The 19,483-nt window shown below is 49.5% G+C and overlaps 1 protein-coding gene across 1 annotated transcript in view; it reads left to right on the top strand.

The window, feature by feature from the left end:
* ASIC2 (acid sensing ion channel subunit 2) overlaps positions 1-19,483 on the top strand; it is a 1,244,893-nt gene that overhangs the window by 195,105 nt on the left and 1,030,305 nt on the right. The window lies entirely within an intron of this gene.

Genomic DNA, 19,483 nt, shown 5'->3' with positions numbered 1-19,483 from the left:
GGAGATAAACTTCTTGAGAGGTGAAGTTTCCAAAGTGGGGTCACTTGTGGGGTTTCTGCTGTTTTGGCATGTCAGGGTCTCTTCAAATAGTGTGGCATCTGCAACCTATTCCAACCAAAATGGTGCGCCTTTATTTCTGAGCCCCGCTGTGCACCCAAATAGTACTTTTCCACCATATATGGAGTATCGACTTACTCAGAAGAAATTGCAGAACAAATTGTATGGTGCATTTCCTCCTGTTAAGCCTGCTTTACACGCTGCAATGTATCTTACAATGTGTCGGCGGGGTCACGTTGTAAGTGACGCACATCCGGCATCGTAAGGTACATTGCAGTGTGTGACAGGTACGTGCGATTGCGATTGAACGTTAAAACGTTCATCGCATACACATCGTACCTTTCGCTAGAATTGCATGTCAGATTGTTCATCGTACCCGGGGTAGCACACATCGCAGTGTGTGACACCCTGGGAACGCTGAACAGACCTTACCTGCTTCCTGCGACTCCAGTCGGCTATGCGGAAGGAAGGAGGTGGGCGGGATGTTTATGTCCCGCTCAGCTCCGCCCCTCCGCTTCTATTGGCCGGCTGCCGTGTGACATCGATGTGACGCCGAACGTCCCTCCCACTCCAGGAAGTGGACGTTCACCGCCCACATCGAGGTCGTATGGAAGGTAAGTACGTGTGACGGGGGGTTTGGCTGTGTGCACACGTTGCGTTTTTTACCGCGGAAACGCTGCGTTTAGAACCACACCGTTTCAGTGGCAAATTGCATGCGTTCAGCTTTCCCAGCAAAGTGTATGAGAAAGCCGAAAAATCAGTGCACACGCTGCGTTTCTAAACGCAGCGTTTTGGATGCCAAAAATCGGTGCGGAAAGAAAAGCAGCATGTCACTTCTTTTGTGCGTTGTGGCTGCGTTCTCCCCCCCATTGAAATCAATGATGTGGGTCAGAACGCAGCTACAACGCAGTGAGCTACTTTTTTGTTGCGGTCCGCGGGCTTTGTCGGCATACAGAACGCAGGCATTTACCTGGAAGTGAGGTCAAGAGGTTTCCTGTTGACCTCACTTCCTGGCAAAGTTCAGGAAAGCCCCCGGTGTCGCCAAAGTGCCCGCCCCGACCCCCCTCCCGAAAATCCAACATGGCCGCACGCACAGCATCGCACCGGCCGCCCTACTCCTCTGTTTCTGTCGCATGTGCAATAACATATGCGACAGAAAACTGCTCCCCAGGCCCTGCCAGGTCACCCTCTATTCCCCCCAGTGTCCTCCGGTGTCCCCCGGTAACCCCCGTACCTGTCACAGCGCTGATCCCCAGCGGCCCCCTCCTCCTTCACAGTGCGCGCCGGTCACATGTGCCGAGCAGCTGACGGCTTCCTGTGTTCAGTGTGAGCTGCGCTGGCTGCTGCTGCTGCTCGGCACTGTGCAGTTATGACCCGGGGAGAGTGGGTGCAGATTCTTTGCACCCACTCTCCTCAAATGGAGGGTCTGCACTACTAGAAAATGGGGGACACGTTCCCTGAGCGTGCCCCTCATATTCTAGAAGGTCCAGAGGCGACGTGGGACGTCAAAAATGGATACTGCGGACCCAATTTTTTTTCTTTTCAATAAATTGGTGAAAGAGGTTATGTTTTTGGGGAGTGTTTTTTCAAATAATTCTTTTTTTGGTTGTCAATTTTTTTTGCTATTACTGTCAATTAGTTATGTCTGGTATCAAATAGACTCCGTGACATCACTAATTGCTGGGCTTGATGCCAGGTGACATTACACATCTGGCATCAACCCCATTTATTACCCTGTTTGCCACAGCACCAGGGCGCGGGATGAGTTGGGGCGAAGCGCCAGGATTGGCGCATCTAATGGATGCGCCACTTCTGGGGCGGCTGTGGCCTGCTATTTTTAGGCTGGGAAGAGTCCAATAACCATGGCTCTTCCCATCCTGAGAATACCAGCTGTCAGCTTCACCTTGGCTGGTGATCTAATTTGGGGGGGACCCCACATTTTTTTTTTTTAATTATTTATAAATAAAAAAAACAAAACAGCTTGGGGAGCCCTCCAAATTGATCGCCAGACAAGATGAAGCTGTCAGCTGTGGTTTTAAGGCTACAGCTGTCTGCTTTACCCTGAATGGCTATCAAAAATAGGGGTGACCCCACGTCATTTATTTTATTTTATTTTTTTTTGGGCTAAATACAAGGCTAGGCACCCTTTAGTGCCACATGAAAGGCACTAAAGGGCGCCAGCTTAGAATATGCAGGGGGGGTGGGACGTTATATATATATGTTTGACATCCATTCACACATTTTAGGCTGTGTGCCCACAATCAGGGTTTGCAGCGTTATGGGCGCAGAGTGTTTTCCCTGCGTCCATAACGCTGCGTTGTGCAGTAGAAGCACAGTGGAAGGATTTTTAGAAATCCCATGCCCAATGTGCTTCTCTTCTCCGCAGCTTAAACAGACCTGTGGTGCAGCTTCCCGAGCCTCAGCAAGTCAATTTATGCTGCGGAGACAAGAGTGTTCTCTGCAGGTAGCATAGAGCTCCACAGCAGCCTGAACCCAAATCGTGGACATGGGCAGCTGCGTTCTCCCGTGGACAACACTCACATCTCTGCAGGAAGGCTGGCACTGTGTACTGGATGTACTGTGTACTGGATGTATGGTTAAAAACGCACCTGGAGAAAACGCATGGAAAACGCTTGAAAAACGCATGAAAAACGCACGGAAAATGCATGCGTTTTTGATGCGTTTGTTCCAAAACGCATTGTTTACAATTCTCCCCTCTGCCAGAGGGTGCGTTTTTTTCCGCGCTGAAAAAAACGCAACGTGTGCACATAGCCTTACTCGTATGTGCCGCACATTCAACAAATTGAACGTGCCACACATACGATGGGGGCGTTGCAAATCGCATACGATGTCGTATGCGAAATTGCAACGTGTAAAACAGGCTTTAGCCTTGTGAAATTGCAAAATTTGTGGCTACTACAACATTTTTGTGGGAAATGTGATTTTTTTTAGCAGTTTCAGGGGTGTAGTTTTTAGAATACTGACACTTTTGGGTATTTTCTGTCACCTCAGCCTCTCAAAGTCACTTCAAATTTGATGAGGCACCCTAAAAAAATGTATCTGTAAATTTTGTTGGAAAACTGAGAATTTGCTGATAAACTTTTAACCCTTCTAACTTCCTAACAAAATGATATGTTTCAAAAATTGCGCTGATGTAAAGAAGACATGTGGGAAATGTTATTTATTAACTCAGGGTATGAATACATTTTCAAGGCACTGTAAATCTATTAACAACTGTTCCAGGTTATGAAAGTTTTTTTAGTTCTCCCTTCCCTTCTCTCAGTGTTAGGCCCAATTCACATGTTTGTGTTCCGGTACATGTGGTGTCCAATTCCACACGTATCTGAGACACACACACACACGTAGATCCATTAAAATAAATCGGTTTGCTGACAAGTCCGTGTTTTCCACACGGTGACATGTCCGTTTTTGGCCAGCAGCACGGATGTCATATGGACTGCACACTGATGTGATCTGGGTAACATCAGTGTAACACGTACTGGAAGACACCATTTACTGTCATTAAATACATTTTTATACTTGCCTGTCTCCAGCGCTGCTGTCTCTAGTGCTGCTGTTGCTTCCGGGTCCCGCTCATTATGCCTCATGAATATTCACTGCACTGACTGAAGATCTGGAAGTGTGACAGCAGCGCCGGAGACAGCAGCGCTGCAACAGGTAAGTATACAAGTTCACCTAGATAGCACACGAACAGCACATGGAGAACACACACAGTGACATACGTAGGGCCATAAGGATGTAATGTGCCAGAAAGGGGCAGTCGTGGGTGAGAGTTGTGGTCCTCAATGCACAGTACAGACACGAGGGGCAGAGTGGTGCATGGAGTGGGTGTGGAGGTTGTACCTGTCTGCAGCTGCACGTCTGGGTCTCCATCTGGCTTCACAGGATCCCGTTCACTACAATCGGCCTCACACACCGCAATGTCAGAGACGACTCCACCACCAGATAAAACTTCAATAACTTTACTAAAAACTTGATTTGCAGACCGTTTCCATTCCTTCAAAGCAGACTTTCTATCATGGTCAGTTACATACATTATTTTCCGTACCGAGCTCAGCTCTGCAGTTACGGCAACCAAAGGGCGATATATCTTCTCCCCTCTGACCCAATCATTAAGTATGATGACTGGTCTGACAACTCTGATTTGTAGCAATGAGTAGACTTTTTCTGATGGTACTCCCACTCTGCTAGTGTTTCAACAGGTACATACAGCTTCTGGCCTAAAAAAGGGATGCCCTCCTCCTTTACTCCTTCTTATTGGAATCACTGCGCACGAGCTCAACCTCCATGGTATCCTCCTCTTTCTTTACTTCTCTTTCTTCTGTATGACACCTCCACACCACCCACTCCACTCTGCTTCATCTGACTCTGCAGGTCATTTCTCTTGTCCCACTCACTGTCTCACTCCTTCCCTATCTGCCTGTACCAGAAAATGTCTGCCCTATATCTCCTCCTGTGCTGGTGACTGTCTTCCCCCACTTAATCCCTGCTGTCCTGTCACTCCCTCTGCATTCCCTCAAACTAGGGGACCAGGGACCCAGTGACACCTAGTGACAGCTGGCCAGATTACACAGGAGAACATGTACAAGATACAATACAGTACATTAAGATAAACTGATTCACCATACATATTTGGGGGTGCTAGGGCACTGTACACCCTAGCACCTAGCCATATTTTTCATATATGTATGTTTAATATCCTTAGTATTTTTCAACAAAATGTACATGTATTGTATCCCTAGCAAGTACTTCTTTTATTCCCTGGGTGTGCGTATGCTCTAGTTGGCAGGCCTCAGAGTTTTTTGAAACGCGCGGATTGCGCGTTATCACTAAGCTTCCTTTTAGAGGACTTGTTATACTTGCGCATGCGCCATCTATACCCGTGTTTATGCACTGTTCTTGCAGCAGAGGGTGTGCGAATGCATTGGTCGACCGGCCTCAGGTTCTTTTTTGATATGCGCTGACTGCGCATTATCACTAAGTTCCACCTTGGGAAGGCTCGGTATACTTCCGCAAGCACCGTTGATACCCTTATGATTATGTGCTAAGTGTCCTGTTATAAGCTATGCGCATGCGCCTTCCGCGAAACCGGAAGTTCCAAAGGTGCTCTTTGGTGACCACTTGCGTCTCAAGATGTTGAGCATGCGGTCCATTTCATACAACCAGGAAGTGCACTCTGGATGCGGTGATGCTGATCGCAGCACAAGCTACCAGATTTTGATGTTAATTCACACCGGCTGATTGGTATTAAGTATTTGTCTGGGACTCAGTGCACTATATAAGGCTAGGATTTCCCCACCATGACACGCCCACTTGAAGAATCTGGGTGCGAAACGGTCATTGGGGCGGAGGGACGCACATGCCTGCAGCTCCTATTACAATTCCTATTATTAAGGTATAAACTGTCTTTTCGACTATTTAGGTTCTAAAGTGTTCTTTAAACAGTTTTTGAGTTCTGATCCTCCATTTGTTGTATTGAATCAGTGTCTGTATATAGAGAAAACACCTTGAAGAATTTTTGTACATTGCCATTTATACATCTTAACCACTGGCTGCTATTTACACGAGTAAGGGCTATATACAAACAGTATATTTGTAGTATTTCTATATTATTAGTGCAATATATGTTTATTGTTGTACAATTGTTGTGCTATTTATATATTTTTCTCTGGTACGATACATTTATTTCCAGAGTGCACAACCCATACGTACACCAACATATTTATTTGCAATTTTAATTAATATCTGTAGAAATTTTACATCTTTCAGACCCTTTTTTGGCTCCTGCTAATGATTTTTGTATTTTTTGATATTTAAATATTAAAATTTTGATACCTACGATTTGTATTTATGCTACATGATGAGTTTCCATTTTTTATGGTGTTTTTTATTATATTATGAGATTATATTTTTTGCCAAATTTCTATAATATACAAATATACTTACCATTGGAGGAATCTTTTACGCTACTACCCTATATCTATTTTTTGGCATTTTTACGTCTCTCACAGGAATGTCTCTGTTTTAACGTATTTTGCTCTATTGAATATCATAATAAAAAAATATATAGATTTGCATGCATCTCTTATGTCCATCGCCTTTTTTGGTTAAATGGAATTGTATGGAAAAGGTTTTAGTCTAAAGGGTGCTTTACACGCTGCGACATCGCTAACGATATATCGTCGGGGTGACGGTGTTTGTGAAGCACATCCGGCGTCGTTAGCAACATCGCAGCGTGTGATAGCTAGGAGCGACGATCAACGATCGCAAAAACGGCAAAATACGTTTATCATTGACACGTCGCTCCTAATCATAATGTCGTTGGTGTTTCATTCCGCAGGTTATTCGTTGTTCCTGCGGCACCATACATCGCTGTGTGACACCGTAGGAATGACGAACATCATCCTACCTGCGTCCACCGGAAAGGAGAAAGGAAGGAGGTGGGGCGGTGTTACGAGGGGGACCCGGGGAAGCGTGCCAAGATGGGGAATGGACAGCTTCCGCCGGTCAAGGTCCACTGTGCGGTGTAAGGGACCGCTGCTATGGTGGGTGAAGAGTGAGCGGGTTGCTGCTAGCAATCGTCTGGAATGTCACAGACGATCTATGTACACCGGTCTGCCCTAACCCGTGTGGGTTGTATGGCAGGGATCACACGGCTCGGTGTACCTGTTGCACGGGGAAGCACAGAGGTGCCCACGCACGTGTGCCAGTGGAAGTCACGAGAATATGGCACGAGGGTAGCACAGAGGTGCCCACGCACGTGTGCTTTCAATAACCAGGTGAGTCCAGTGGAGACTCGAGGAGCTCACCTGGGACAGGAACACGGCCTGTAGAAGGAGCTACTGCCGGAGCAGCAAGGCAGGGACACGGCCTGCAAACCAGGTGCTGCCTAAGCAGCAAGGGCCAAGCCCACAGAAGAAGATAATGCCTGAGCAGTGGCGTGGCAGCACGCTGCCAGACATCCAAACATAGAAGGACGGTCGCGCGCCGCCATGATGGCAGGAGGAGCTTTTAAGGAGGTGTAGCTCCAGCCAAGGGCGGGCGCGAGGCAGAGATGACGGACTTGACCCAATCAGGATCCACGACATCCCAGCCTGGCCAGTCAGGATTCACCACGTCACCAGCCTTGTCATCAAGCCGTGTGACGTCAGTGGGCGAATCAGGATCCACCAAGCATAGCACATGCTCACCCTCCTGCCTCTGGGAAATAGAGGCGGGATCCTCGGTCTCACAATGTGTAGAGATAACGGGAGTCTCACTGCTTCCCTGAGCAGCAAATCTCTGCACATTGCGCAACCTCACAGACCTTCGAGGCTGCTGAGCAGGAGGAGCTGTGGCAGGCAAGGAATGGGAGACCGCCTCATTTCTTGCAACAGGAGTACCACTAGGTGTCACCCTTGTGCTGCCTCTCTGAGGAGGTTTCTCCTGCACTCTGCGCAGTCTGGCAGACCTTCGGCGCTGCGAAGCAGGAGCGCTCGTGGCAGGCAAGGAGACTGTCTCATTCCTTGCCACAGGAGAGCCACGAGGTGTAACATTACCCCCCCGTCTAGGCCCCCCCCCCCCTGCCCGTGCTCGAAGGCCGCTATCAAACCCGGGGCGTGGATATGATCCTCCAATTCCCAGGATCTATGCTCCGGACCACGGCCGACCCACTCCACGAGGTAGTACCTCCTGCCCCGTATAACTTTTGTCTCCACAAGCTTCGCCACCTCAGAGTCGTCGGGCGGGGAGTCAGTTTGAGGCGTCAGGGACCCCGAGAACTTATTAAGTCGTACGGGTTTCAGGAGGGACACGTGAAAGGTGTTGGCTATAGCCCAGCGTGGAGGGAGCTGGAGTCGGTATGCTACCGGGTTCACCTGCTCTAGCACTTTAAACGGACCCAGGTACCTAGGGGCGAACTTGGCTGCCTGTACCCGTAGGTTAACATTCTTAGAAGACAGCTATACTAGGTCACCAGGGGCGAAGGATGGTGCAGGGCGGCGGCGCTCATCAGCCGTTGTCACCATCCGGTCTTTAGCTCTCTTAAGGGCCTCTTGGGTGTTATCCCAGATCTCCCGGGCCTCGGTCGCCCAATCCTCCTCTCTAGGATCGGGTGACGTAATGGGCATCGGAACCGGGATTCTGGGATGTTGTCCATTATTGAGCAGGAACGGAGTCTGACCAGAGGATTCATGGACCGAATTATTAATGGCAAATTCGGCCCAAGGAAGGAGGTTAGCCCAGTTGTCATGGTGCGCGGAGATAAAATGGCGGAGGTAAGTTACCAAGGTCTGATTGGTCCTCTCTACCAGTCCATTGGTTTCGGGATGGTATGCGGAGGAGATGTTCAGCTCTATCTGCAGGAGCTTACAGAGCTCTCTCCAGAAGCGAGACGCGAACTGGGGACCCCGGTCGCTCACCACCTTGTCAGGCATGCCATGCAGCCTAAATACATGCCTAATGAATAAGGTGGCGAGAGCACGTGACGTCGGGAGTCGTGGGAGAGGCACCAAGTGGACCATTTTAGAGAAGTGATCCGTGATGACCCATACGACCTTGTGACCTGCTGACTTGGGCAGATCTCCCAGGAAGTCCATTCCCACCACTTCCCAGGGACGATCCGGCACTGGCAGTGGGTGAAGAAGACCTGCCGGTCTCTGCCGGGACGGCTTATTCCGTGCACACGACATACAGGCTCCCACATACTCCTGTATGTCCTGGGGTAGTCTCGGCCACCAATAGTGCCTAGTCACAAGGTCTCTGGTCCTTTTGACCCCAAAGTGACCCCCGACCTTGGAGGCATGGGCCCACGATAGCACCTCATTCCGTAGTTCAGGGGGAACGAGGGTCTTGCCAGGTGGCACCTGGTCCAAAGAAGTGGGAGTGACCATCCTCAAGCTGTCCGGGGGTAGTATAAGACGAGGCTCCTCCTCGTCCTCCTCCAACACAACCATACAACGTGACAAGGCATCGGCCCGTACGTTCTTCTCACCGGCCAGGTGGCGGATAATAAAGCGGAACCGGGAGAAGAACAAGGACCAACGGGCCTGCCTTGGGTTCAGGCGTTGTGCTGTCTGGAGGTATGTGAGATTTTTATGGTCGGAAAATACTTCAAATGGATGCTTCGCACCCTCCAGGAGATGCCGCCATTCCTGGAATGCTAGTTTCATCGCCAGTAACTCCCTATCCCCTATGGAGTAGTTCCTCTCGGCCGGAGAAAAGGTCTTGGAGAAAAAGAAACAAGGATGCTTCCTTCCTCGTTCGTCTTTCTGGTACAGGACTGCACCAGCACCGACCGAAGAGGCGTCTACCTCTAGTAGAAAGGGTTTGGAGATGTCTGGACGATGAAGGATGGGAGCTCTGAAGAAGTAAGTTTTGAGAGTGTGAAATGCCTCTACCGTTTCCCGTGTCCATGCTTTGGGATTAGCGCCCTTGCGGGTAAGGGCAATGATGGGTGCTGCCACCGTCGAGAAGTTGGGAATGAACTGGCGATAATAATTGATAAACCCCAAGAATCGCTGGATCGCTTTCAGCGAGCGAGGCTCAGGCCATTTCATCACTGTCTCCAACTTCCCCGGATCCATTGCTAACCCCTGACTGGACACGATATACCCCAGGAACGGCAAGGATTCACGTTCAAAAACGCACTTTTCTAGCTTAGCATATAACGAATGAGTGCGGAGCCTCTTAAGTACTCGGATGACATCCCTCCGATGGGTGGCAAGATCGGGGGAGAAGATAAGGATATCATCCAGGTATGCAACCACGGAAAGATACAAATCCCGGAAAACATCATTCACAAAGTCTTGAAATATGGCGGGGGCATTGCAGAGTCCGAAGGGCATTACGAGATACTCGTAGTGACCGTCCCTGGTGTTGATGGCGGTCTTCCACTCATCGCCCTCTCGGACTCGCACTAGATTATACGCCCCGCGTAGATCCAGCTTCGTGAAGATCTTTGCCCCGCGGAATCGATCAAATAACTCCGTAATGAGGGGCAAAGGGTATTTGTTTTTGATCGTGATTGCATTTAATCCCCTGTAATCGATACAGGGGCGTAGATCCCCTTCCTTCTTTTGCACGAAGAAGAACCCCGCACCGGCCGGTGAAATAGACTTGCGAATGAACCCTTTTGCCAGGCTGTCCTGAATATATTTGGACATAGCCTCCGTCTCTGGAGCAGAGAGGGGATACACTCTGCCCCTAGGGGGCTCGGAGCCTGGCTTCAGGTCTATTCGGCAATCGTATGGCCGGTGGGGAGGAAGGGTATCTGCGGCCCTCTTGGAGAAGACGTCCCTGTAGGCCTCATAAGGTGTCGGTAAACCTGGCTCCCCTGTATTCCCTGAGGACCCAACCGACCTAATGGTAGCGGGTGGTTCGGTAGTCACGAGGTGCTCCCTACAGGATCCTGCCCATGATGAGATCTCCCCTGTTGCCCAGTTGAGTATAGGAGCATGCTGTCTCAACCAGGGGAGGCCCAGTAGGATCTCATCCGTCCCCCCTGGAAGCACCAGGAAGGACACCTGCTCATGGTGTCCTGGTGGTACTTCCATCCTGAGAGGGATGGTGATCTGGGTGATGGGATCGACTAGTAGGGACCCGTTGACTACCCGAACCCTGAGTGGCTTGGGTAAGAGAACCAGGGGAACTGAGTATCGGGTTGCCAGGGAGGTCGAAATGAAATTGCCATCAGCGCCTGAGTCCAGGCAGGCCAGAGCAGAGAAGAGAGTAGTGCCAAACTGCAACTGGGCGCTGATAGTCAACCTAGAGGGAGAAGCAGCGTCTAGTAACCCCCCTCTGATGGAAACTAGACGCTGTCTTTTCCCGACGGTTTGGGACATCGGGTAGCTATGTGTCCCCTCTGCCCACAGGAAAAGCAGATGACACCAGACCGAGAACCTGGGGTAGAGGAGACCGCTTTGGACACCTCCATTGACTCCACGGAGTCGCCTACAGAGCTGGCTGGGAGACCTGTCTGGTGGAATACGGGAGCCAGACGCTTTTTAGGCCGTGAGGACGTGGGTGCTGAAGAGACCTCGAGCCTCCGCTCCGCCTGGCGGATGTCTATGCGAGAGGCAACCACAATCAAGGACTTTAAAGTAGCAGGCACCTCACGCGTGGCCAGTGCGTCTTTGACGAACCCTGCCAGGCCCTCCCAGAACACAGGGACAAGGACCTTATCGGGCCAGTCCAGCTCTGCGGCAAGTGTCCTAAAGTGTACGGCAAAGTCCCCGACTGAAGCGGACCCTTGCCGAAGTCGTAGGAGGCGTAGCGCGGAGTCGTGGGTGACTTGAGGCCCGAGGAACACCATTCTCATGGCCCCAAGATAAGATGCTAAGTTATTCACCACCCGATCTCCGCGCTCCCACAACGGCGTGGACCACTTCAGCGCTCTCCCTGTGAGCAGGGACTGGACGAAGGCTACCTTCGCCTTCTCGGTAGCGTAAAGAGTCGCGGACAGCTCTAAGTAGGTGGTAACTTGGTTTATAAACCCACGGCACTCGGAGCTGTCCCCGCTAAAGCGCTCTGGAAGCGCAAGGCGAGGAGACCTTCCGCCCAATAGCACAGCCTGGGTAGCCGCCTGGGTGGCGACTGTCGTCAGAGCAGTCTTGTCGGAGGAAGACTGCTACACTGCTGCCAAACGTGATTCCAACTGCTGCACATAACGCAGCAACTGCTGCTGCTCTTCAGCCATAGCCAGACCTTTGGCGCGACCGTAATGTTACGAGGGGGACCCGGGGAAGCGTGCCAAGATGGGGAATGGACAGCTTCCGCCGGTCAAGGTCCACTGTGCGGTGTAAGGGACCGCTGCTATGGTGGGTGAAGAGTGAGCGGGTTGCTGCTAGCGATCGTCTGGAATGTCACAGACGATCTATGTACACCGGTCTGCCCTAACCCGTGTGGGTTGTATGGCAGGGATCACACGGCTCGGTGTACCTGTTGCACGGGGAAGCACAGAGGTGCCCACGCACGTGTGCCAGTGGAAGTCACGAGAATATGGCACGAGGGTAGCACAGAGGTGCCCACGCACGTGTGCTTTCAATAACCAGGTGAGTCCAGTGGAGACTCGAGGAGCTCACCTGGGACAGGAACACGGCCTGTAGAAGGAGCTACTGCCGGAGCAGCAAGGCAGGGACACGGCCTGCAAACCAGGTGCTGCCTAAGCAGCAAGGGCCAAGCCCACAGAAGAAGATAATGCCTGAGCAGTGGCATGGCAGCACGCTGCCAGACATCCAAACATAGAAGGACGGTCGCGCGCCGCCATGATGGCAGGAGGAGCTTTTAAGGAGGTGTAGCTCCAGCCAAGGGCGGGCGCGAGGCGGAGATGACGGACTTGACCCAATCAGGATCCACGACATCCCAGCCTGGCCAGTCAGGATTCACCACGTCACCAGCCTTGTCATCAAGCCGTGTGACGTCAGTGGGCGAATCAGGATCCACCAAGCATAGCACATGCTCACCCTCCTGCCTCTGGGAAATAGAGGCGGGATCCTCGGTCTCACAATGTGTAGAGATAACGGGAGTCTCACTGCTTCCCTGAGCAGCAAATCTCTGCACATTGCGCAACCTCACAGACCTTTGAGGCTGCTGAGCAGGAGGAGCTGTGGCAGGCAAGGAATGGGAGACCGCCTCATTTCTTGCAACAGGAGTACCACTAGGTGTCACCCTTGTGCTGCCTCTCTGAGGAGGTTTCTCCTGCACTCTGCGCAGTCTGGCAGACCTTCGGCGCTGCGAAGCAGGAGTGCTCGTGGCAGGCAAGGAGACTGTCTCATTCCTTGCCACAGGAGAGCCACGAGGTGTAACAGGGCGGCATGTTCCGGCGGCTCATCTCCTCCCCTCCTCTTCTATTGAGCGTCCGTTTAGTGACGCCGCTATGACGCTGAACGCACCTCCCCCTTGAAGGAAGGATTGTTCGGTGGCCACAGCGACGTTGCTGAACAGGTATGTGCATGTGACGCTACGGCAGCGATCACCACATGTCGCACGAACGACGGGGGTGGGTGCTATCGCTCGCGACATCGCTAGCAATCGCTAGCAATGTCGCAGCATGTGAAGCACCCTTAACCGGCCACATAAGGGCTGCAGATAGTGAATCCAGGTTCGAGGAACACTTCTGGCTCATTACATACGTAGTTTAATGTTTTATGCAAGCTCCAGCTATATGTCTGGCCATATTTAGTGTGCAACCATATTATGTCTTTATTATGGGCTTGCAATGCACTTCCCATTTAAGTGCATGGCGCCTCTATTAAACCTACATGGTTCCATACAGGGCTATGCAAAGGTTTTTCTTTTTTGCATTATGATGGAAAAATATTGTGGAACCACATGTACAGCGCTTTACCCTAGAAACATCACTTGATATAGCAGTCTTGGCTTTGATACAGTTGTGTAAAAATATGACTTGGATTGAAGGACTAGATAACGTTTTTCCGGATATAAATAAGCCTTTTCAGTTACTGCAAAACCGAATAAAAATCACATAAAACATTAAAATGATTTGATAGAAAACTAGTGAAATCTAGATATACAGCAAGCATCGGAAACACTAAACTATATAACAAAGTAAGCAGAGATCACAGGAGTCTGTTTACTCAGTAGGGGAAGAGACAGAAGTATCGACAGTAGGAAACTGAATAAAATACATATTGATCAAAACACTACAGTGAAGAACAAGTTTTTTACATGGGATCGCCAATTTACTTTCAAAGGTGAAACAGAAAATCAGGAAAAGCATAAAAAGAGGATGCAATCTGAATTGACTTTCACCCACAGAGGAATACTGTTAGGAAGAATTCCAGACCTAACAACTGAGGAACGTGTGGGATATAAAAGAGTTATTTCAATATTGCTATTCAGGAGTGCACCACTCCCAGCCTCCAAACTTGCCTGGGAGTGATGTCCTCTTGATTGATTCAGATCAGCCGCACCATAGCTATGTGCCCCTGATGAAGCCATATTTTTAGTGGCGAAACTCGTATCCTTTTTCTCTGACTGCTCTCTTTTATTCCTTTTGCAAGCCATAATTGTTATCTTATCATCAGTCCCTTTCATTATTCAGCTGTGCTGTTAGTATAGTTCTTATCATTTATGGTTATGCTGTTTATGAAACAGTGTTTAATAACTTCCTTATTTTAATAGCATTACTCAAGTGGACACAATTGTTTATTATCTGTTTTTTCATCTTGTATATTTATTGCACTTCATGATTTGACTGGGATTCAATTTTATATACATGAGGTCTTGTTTGTCAGGGCTGCCCTCAAGTTTTATTATGATTTTTTGGGCTGTATATCATCATAGTCGTTTGGCTTTTTTTAATGTGTTAATTTGTTAATAAAAATTAAATTATTTCTTTGGATTCTCTGATCCCTGGTTTTGTGTATGCTACTTTTTTCTATTATCAGTTTGGCATATACAGGGGGCAGGGCTGATCCCCTAATTAGGCTGGTTTCACACTACGTCTTTTTAACATCCGTTGAAAACGTTTTTTTAGCGGACAAGCGGATCCAGTGCAAATGCGTTTTCATTTCAATGCATTTGCAATGGACTCGCGTTAACATCCGTTCACCTGCGTTCACCTGCGTTTGCGTGCGTTATAGTGCGGATCCAGTGACTTGCAGTTTTTTAACATGTTTCAAAAACGCTACTTGTAGCGTTTTTGAGCTCCGTCCAAATACTGCAAATTGCTGGATCCTGACTAAACAGCACGTGAACGCAGGTGAACGCTGGCGTGCTGATAGACAGGATCCTGCTTTTGTACTGAGCATGCCCAGAAAGTACTGAGCATGCCCAGAACCAGTCTCGCGTGATCTGTCTCTCTCTCCTCCTCCCTCCCTCACCCTCTCTCTCTCTATCTGTCTTTCCCCCTTCCTCCCTCCCTCCCTCTCCCCCACCTGAGAGCTGCGGACACTCGTAACCAAGGTAAATATCGCGTAACCACTTCTCTTAGTTACCCGATGTTTACGTTGGTTACGCGTGCAGGCAGCCCTGCTCCTAGCAGCTGCAGACACTCGTAACCAAGATAAATATCGGGTATCCAAGGCCGATGTTTACCTTGGTTACCAGCGTCTGCAGCTGTCAGAAGCCGGCTCCCAGTCTAGCTCCCCTCACTCCCGATCACATGACTCCAATGCCCGCCCCTAAACATCCAGTGCAGGATCCTGCAAAATAACAGATGCGTTTGCATACGTTATTTGCTGTAAAAGCAGGATCCGTACTTCCGCTAAAAAAACGTTTTCAACGGATGTTAAAAAGACGTAGTGTGAAACTAGCCTAAGTGAGTGGTGCCCTCTAATTTTTTTTTCTATATACTTTAACTAGGAGACCAGCAACTTCTGATAGGTGGCGGATAACGTAGACAATGATTAGTAAACAATGGAGAAATGGAGAAGAATGGAGACTTTTATGATAAATGTAGACTTCAAAGTGCTTGTTTCTACATGCTCTGTGCAATGTTAAACATGTATGATTATGGGAATAACTCATTAAGTAGATATCCCAGTTATTTGCCAGAAATGTCTAAGCCTTAGGGCTCATTTACATCAGGATTTTTCATATACATGAAAAACTGTATCACGTTCCATCAATTTTTCTTGTAAGGCCTAATATACACGGCATGAAAATCGGAGCGAGTGGAGTGCGATAAAACATCCCATTCCACTCGGACCAATATTAGCCTGTGGGTCAGCGCACATGAGCGATTATTTTCTCAGCCCTAATCAGATCGAGAAAGCAATCACAGCATGCTGCGATTGTAATGCGATCCTAGATTCTCTGGCACCCATTCAAGTCTATGAGGCGAGAGAAAGATCGCACTGCACTCTCATTACACCGGTGTACCACGAGTGCAGGGCGAGAATGGCAATAGCCGGCTACAGAGGAGAGGGAGATAAATCCCTCCCTACCCTCAGTGCCGACCCGCCCCCCGCAGCTGTGGTCCGATCACATGATCGGATCTCAGTCACAGGGACACTTGCATGACACTCTCCTCCTGCTGTGCTGCCAGCGTGAGCCGAGTGTCATGAAAGGATCACAGTAGTCCCCCGTGTGGCCCCGGGCTTAATAATAAAAAAAAAAGCTTTATCCATCTTCACCTATCTAGCACTCCATGACAATCAAACCGCGCTCAGATATCGTTCGAGTGGTGTCTAGTGATGAGCGAGTACTAAAAAGCTCGGGTGCTCGAAGCTCGGGCCGAGCCTCCCAAGATACTCGTGTACTCGGCCCGAGCACCGAGCCCAATGTTATCCTATGGGAGACCCGAGTATTTTTGTGAAATGACCCCCCGGCAGCATGGAGAAACCCTAAAAATGTCACAAAAGTCTCAGAAGAGTGCTCAAATGACATGGCATCAGCATGGGGAAGACCCCTTGAAGCATTTATCACTCAAAAGTCACAGATGTGAACAATTTTGTCCGAGTTTTACGCCATTTTTACGGACTCACCAGAAAACCTTCCAAAATGACACCAAAATGAATTTTCATGGCGGAAATGTTAAGGGCACATACCCAATAGTGAGATAGAGCTGGTGTATGTTACTTTTTGAGATTAATACATGAAAGATTTTACATGAAAACCTTGTGTGGCACTCCGATGTCCAAAACGCACGTTTTGTGCTTTTTACTAGCGATGTCGGTCATTTTTTTTTTTTTATTCTATCTCCCTCAGTCCGTCGGTCTGTCTCTCTCTGTCTTGTCTGTCCCCCTCTCACAGTCTGTCGGTCAGTTCCCCCCCCTCTCTCTTACTTACCGTTCCCCGATCACTGCCGCGGCGCTGCACAGCTGTTCAAACTCCGGTGGCTTTTCCTCTTTTGAAAAAGCCGGCCGCTCATTAATCAATCTCCTATTCCCTGCTGTCCTGCTTTTCGGCGCCTATGATTGGTTGCAGTGAGACACGCTCCCACACTGAGTGACAGCTGTCTCACTGCAACCAATCACAGCAGCCGGTGTGTGTATACTGTGCAGTGAAATAAATAATTAAATAATTAAAAAAAACGGCATGCGGTCCCCCCAATTTTAATACCAGCCAGATAAAGCCATACGGCTGAAGGCTGGTATTCTCAGGATGGGGAGCTCCACGTTATGGGGAGCCCCCCACCCTAACAATATCAGTCAGCAGCCGCCCAGAATTGCCGCATACATTAGATGCGACAGTTCTGGGGCTGTACCCGGCTCTTCCCGATTTACCCTGGTGCGTTGGCAAATCGGGGTAATAAGGAGTTAATGGCAGCCCATAGCTGCCACTAAATCCTAGATTAATCATGTCAGGCGTCTCCCCGAGATTCCTTCCATGATTAATCTGTAAATTACAGTTAAAAAACACACACACCCGAAAAATCCTTTATTAGAAATAAAAAACACTAACAAAGTCCCTCATTACCAATTTATTAACCCCGACAAACCCTCCATGTCCGGCGTACTCCACAGTCCTCCAGCGTCGCGTCCAGCTCTGCTGCATGGAAGTGACAGGAGCTGCAGAAGACACCGCCGCTCCGGTCACCTCCACGCAGCTAATGAGATGAGTATAGCGATCAGCTGAGCTGTCACTGAGGTTACCTGGATCCAGCGGTGGATGCAGCGGTGGCCGCGGGTAACCTCAGTGACAGCTCAGCTGATCGCGCTACTCACCGCCGCTCCAGTCAGCTCCATGCACCAACTGAGGTGAGTAGAGCGATCAGCTGCTGTCACTGAGGTTAATCGCGGCACCGCTGGATCCAGCGGTGGCCGGGAGTTACCTGACTGACAGCAGCTGATCGCGCTATTCCCTTCATTAGCTGCGTGGAGGTGACCGGCGGCTTTTACTATTTTGAAAAAGCCGGCCGCTCATTAAACAATCTCCTATTCCCTGCTTTCCCCGCCCACCGGTGCCTATGATTGGTTGCAGTGAGACACGCCCCCACGCTGAGTGACAGGTGTCACACTGCACCCAATCACAGCAGCCGGTGGGCGTGTCTATACTGTGCAGTAAAATAAATTAATAAATAATTAAAAAAAAACGGCGTGCGGTCCCCCCCATTTTAATGCCAGCCAGATAAAGCCATACGGCTGAAGGCTGGTATTCTCAGGATGGGGAGCTCCACGTTATGGGGAGCCCCCCAGCCTAACAATATCAGTCAGCAGCCGCCCAGAATTGCCGCATACATTATATGCGACAGTTCTGGGGCTGTACCCGGCTCTTCCCGATTTGCCCTGGTGCTTTGGCAAATCGGGGTAATAAGGAGTTAATGGCAGCCCATAGCTGCCACTAAATCCTAGATTAATCATGTCAGGCGTCTATGAGACACCCTCCATGAATAATCTGTAAGTTACAGTAAATAAACACACACACCCGAAAAATCCTTTATTAGAAATAAAAAACACACACACATTCCCTGGTTCACCACTTTAATCAGCCCCAAAAAGCCCTCCATGTCCGGCGTCATCCAGGATGTTCCAGCGTCGCATCCTGCGCTGCTGCATAGAGGTGACCGGAGCTGCAGAAGACACCGCCGCTCCGGTCACTTCCACGCAGCAAATGAGGTGAGTAGCGCGATCAGCTGAGCTGTCACTGAGGTTACCCGCCGTCACTGGATCCAGTGACAGCGGGTAACCTCAGTGACAGCTCAGCTGATCGCACGGCTGTCTTCATTAGCTGCGTGGAGGTGACCGGAGCGGCGGTGTCTTCTGCAGCTCCTGTCACTTCCATGCAGCAGAGCTGGACGCGACGCCGGAGTCCGTGGAGTACGCCGGACATGGAGGGTTTGTCGGGGTTAATAAATTGGTAATGAGGGACTTTGTTAGTGTTTTTTATTTCTAATAAAGGATTTTTCGGATGTGTGTGTTTTTTAACTGTAATTTACAGATTAATCATGGAAGGAATCTCGGGGAGACGCCTGACATGATTAATCTAGGATTTAGTGGCAGCTATGGGCTGCCATTAACTCCTTATTACCCCGATTTGCCAACGCACCAGGGTAAATCGGGAAGAGCCGGGTACAGTCCCAGAACTGTCGCATATAATGTATGCGGCAATTCTGGGCAGCTGTTGGCTGATATTGTTAGGGTGGGGGGCTCCCCATAACGTGGAGCTCCCCATCCTGAGAATACCAGCCTTCAGCCGTATGGCTTTATCTGGCTGGTTTTAAAAATGGGGGGAACCGCACGCCGTTTTTTTTAATTATTTAATAAATAATTAAAATTAATAATTAAAATTAATAAATAATTAAAAAAAACGGCGTGCGGTTCCCCCCATTTTTAAAACCAGCCAGATAAAGCCATACGGCTGAAGGCTGGTATTCTCAGGATGGGGAGCTCCACGTTATGGGGAGCCCCCCACCCTAACAATATCAGCCAACAGCCGCCCAGAATTGCCGCATACATTATATGCGACAGTTCTGGGACTGTACCCGGCTCTTCCCGATTTGCCCTGGTGCGTTGGCAAATCG

The sequence above is a fragment of the Anomaloglossus baeobatrachus genome, chromosome 5 (assembly GCF_048569485.1).
Source record: "Anomaloglossus baeobatrachus isolate aAnoBae1 chromosome 5, aAnoBae1.hap1, whole genome shotgun sequence".
Taxonomy (NCBI): Eukaryota; Metazoa; Chordata; class Amphibia; order Anura; family Aromobatidae; genus Anomaloglossus; species Anomaloglossus baeobatrachus.
The sequence above is the reverse complement of the archived record's forward strand: the minus strand, read 5'-3'. Positions and strand labels throughout refer to the sequence as shown.